Source organism: Pteropus vampyrus, unplaced genomic scaffold, assembly GCF_000151845.1.
Source record: "Pteropus vampyrus isolate Shadow unplaced genomic scaffold, Pvam_2.0 Scaffold197, whole genome shotgun sequence".
Taxonomy (NCBI): domain Eukaryota; kingdom Metazoa; phylum Chordata; class Mammalia; order Chiroptera; family Pteropodidae; genus Pteropus; species Pteropus vampyrus.
The window spans coordinates 2,612,503-2,615,947 of record NW_011888978.1 but is presented as its reverse complement, the minus strand read 5'-3'; positions in this window follow the sequence as shown (position 1 = coordinate 2,615,947).

The window sequence follows — 3,445 nt, the reverse complement described above, 5'->3', positions numbered from 1 at the left end:
GAAATGCCAGGTAAGCTATAATAGCACACAGAAGATGTGGCATCTTTTGGTGAAGCATCTGTCCTTTATGCCCACCCAGCATCAACTCTCTCTTAGCAGGTTTCCCTTGGGGATCACTCCTGCCATACTCTTAGTAGATGGGGCTCCAGCAAGAACACCTCTCATAGCACCCCCATTCCGGGCATGGGGCCGAAGCCCACAGGCTGACTCAGAGAATTCCATCCCCTGCCAAAGTTATTGCTTCTGAGGTGGGCAGGAGTTCAACCCAGGAGGAGAGGACACCATTTGGGGACTTTGGTAGGGACCATTTCCTGTGGGTTAGTAAAGCTGGGCACATAAAATCGGCTAGAGAGTGAAGCCAGTTTGAGAGTGAAGCCAGCACAGAGCCAGCAGAGGGCAGGACGGTGGGGAGATGCACAGACTTGGGCATGGGCCAGCCCCTGGCCATTGATGCCTGCGGTCTACCCAAGGAGTTTCAGCCCACACAAGCCACACATGTCCTTGGATCCTGTCTGCACTGGATTTACATCCCTGCCTACGGTAGCCCAGTGGACTGAGGCCAGAGCTTGCATGTCCTGATAGGAGCATGGAACATGGCTGTGGGAACCCATAGGGGAGATTCTGGGTGAGACTAGGTGGCAGAAAGGTGGCCTTGGAGTGCATGTGTGGCGATGGGGATGGGGAGAGGGGGTGGATGGCAGAGGGTGCTAGAGGCCTGAGCCAAGAAATAAAGGGAGTTGCCAATGGAACCAGAAACCATAAGGAAGGTGTTAGGGAGGTCCAGGAAGCTCTCACAGGGTCGGGGTACCAGGGTCTCCACCTCCTGCTTGTGCTCAGGTCTGCAGTTGGAAGTGGCAGGAGAGGGGGCTGCAGGAGGGGGTCAGACTGGGGAATGAGACTGGGAATATAGATCTGATGCTTTCCTGAATAAACCAGCTTTCTTCAGGTCTGAGGACTGCTTATTCCAAAGACTCAGGCTCAACCCATCCCTGGGAGGCAGTTGGCGCAGGAGCCCAGATAGACCTGAGCCTGCTGTCAGGGTCAGCCTTGGGAGAGGAGGCAGGCCTGGTCTGTACAGCTCTTCCCACCCCCAGCAGCCCGCTGCTTGTATGTGGTCTCTAATAAAGATGACATTTGGCCACGGTATTGCCTTGGGGCCACCTGAAGGAGACTCAACTGTCCCTTTAGATTGGTTGCTTAGTGAGTGGCAGATGATCCCCTTGGGCCCACAAATATCGATGAAGGGCCCACCTCGTGCCAGGGCACTTCTGTGAACAGAAGAAACAAATCCCTGGCTCCGTGGAGCTAGTCTTCCAGGGGTGGGTCTGTTTAGGATGGGCCACAGCAGGGATGAAAGCCCATTTCCCTGCCAGACCTAAGTGAGACAGAGGCCTGGAGCCACGTGGTGCATCTATGTTTGGTTCTGCCTGCCCTCCGGCCCTTTTATGGTCTCAGAGGCTCTCCTGCCTGTCTCACGACTCTCCCTCTTGGCCACTCTGGGTCCTAAGAGGGTGTTGTTCTCCCCACCATGACCCCCATCCTCACATGGTAGCTTCCACTGATGAGAAAGGAATGTCTCAGACAGGACAGGCATCCAGATGTTCATGTAGCTTCACTGCCAACTCCTGTGGAAGAACAGCTAGGTGGCCATCCATCGCCTCCATGGGCACAGCCATCCTTTCTCTTATTGCTCCTGTCTGCCTCCGCACCCCTACTAGCTCTGTCTGGGTGAGGGGAGAGAATTAGAAGGAGCCTTCCCAATGGGGGTAGGGCTTGAAGACCAAGGGGGCCCTCCCAGCTTGGAGGGTGGGGGCTTTCCTGGACCCTGCCATAGGAGACACTGCTCAGAGTGTCTCCTTGCTTCCATGACGCCCCAGCGCCATGTCTATGTTGTTCTTTCTTTTGAGAAAATTCTCCTCTACCTGCTACTTCTGCCACATGATCTGCATGTTTACTGACTGCCTACTGTCACTAGGCACCATACTAGACATCGTTCTAGGCATGAGGGGCACAGCAGGGAACAACCCAGACAAGGGCTCTGCCCCCATGGAGCTAATATTCGAGTACATGGAGTGGGGGTGGGGGGTGGAGACAGGGCAAGCACACAAGATGGATGTGTGAGCCAGGTGATGGGACATATGTGCCATGGAGAAACAAAAGGCCAGGTTAGTGGACAGTGGGCACCAGTTGTTGCAGGACAGGAGACTAGGAAAGGTCTCATCGAGAAGGAAACCTTTGAGCACAGACCTAAAGAGAGCCAGAGAGGGAGTCATGCTATGCAGGAAAGAGGCTTCCAGGCAGAAGCAAGGCCAAGTGCAAGGCCGGCCTGGCAGAGGGACCGTGCAGCCATGCCCTGATGACTCACCACCTATAGGCCACAGAATTAGGCCCTTGATACCTGCTGGTGTGATCACAGTACTTGCCCCTGATCACAGAGGTCTGCAGTGTATGTGTGTATGGGGGAACTTTTCACTCGGAGTGGAGGAAGTCACCTTTCCCTGTGGTCCTGAAGCTGCGGCTGCGGTGTCCCAATCCAAGGGGGAAGCTGGTCTGAGTGAATGGAGCCAACACACACTTGGGTAGAAATAAGAAGGAGACAGGGAGAGGCCATGCTGCCATTCCTATCATTGGCTGCAGGTGTCCTTGAGGCTGCTGTCCCCCTGCACTCGTTAATTTGAGTTGGCTTTTGTATTGTTTATATTTTTATTTTCTGTTTATTGTGATGTTTTAATATCTTAGAAAGCACACTTTCCAGCGGGGAGACTGCCCATGCGGGATAGCCAATCCTTGAAGATGGCAAAGGGCCCGGCCCAGAGCAGGTCTGTGAGAGGCAAACTGACCAGTCCAGAGCCTGCCCTCCTGGTCCTGGCCCTATACCCCAAGAGACAATGCTCCTCTGCCACAATAAACCCAGGGCTTGGCAACTAGGGACAACTCCTAGAGCTTAGAGCCCACCTAGCCAGTCCTAAACTCTTCCCCCTGCCCTTCCCTGCCCTGCCTTTCCCAAAGAAACCCCATTAGAGGCTCTGGCCTGATTTGTCTCCTGTCTTCTGCCTCCTAACCACCCTGGTGTCTTTGCCACATGGCTCTGCCTCCTGTCCCTAGGTCCCGTGAGAATAATAAACTCTGTTTTCCCATATCTCTTCTATGGCTGCACATGACTGATCATCACACAAAAGAACACAAAAACAGTTTTGTCTCACTTCCTACCAGAAGCCCTTCCCCACAGGGAAAACTCTTCCTTATTCTTTAAGATCTAGCTTGAATGTCGGCTTCTCCTAGAAGCCTGCCCCAATAGTGTCTGGGAGGGCTTCCTCTCTCCTCCACGGTCCTGCAACCCACAGCTAAGTGGTCAAACTTTGGGCTTCTGGGGCAGAGAAGCTTGACACTAGGTGTCATCTGGAGCTGTGTGAGTCCAAGTCGGAGCAGGTGCTCATAGAAAGGA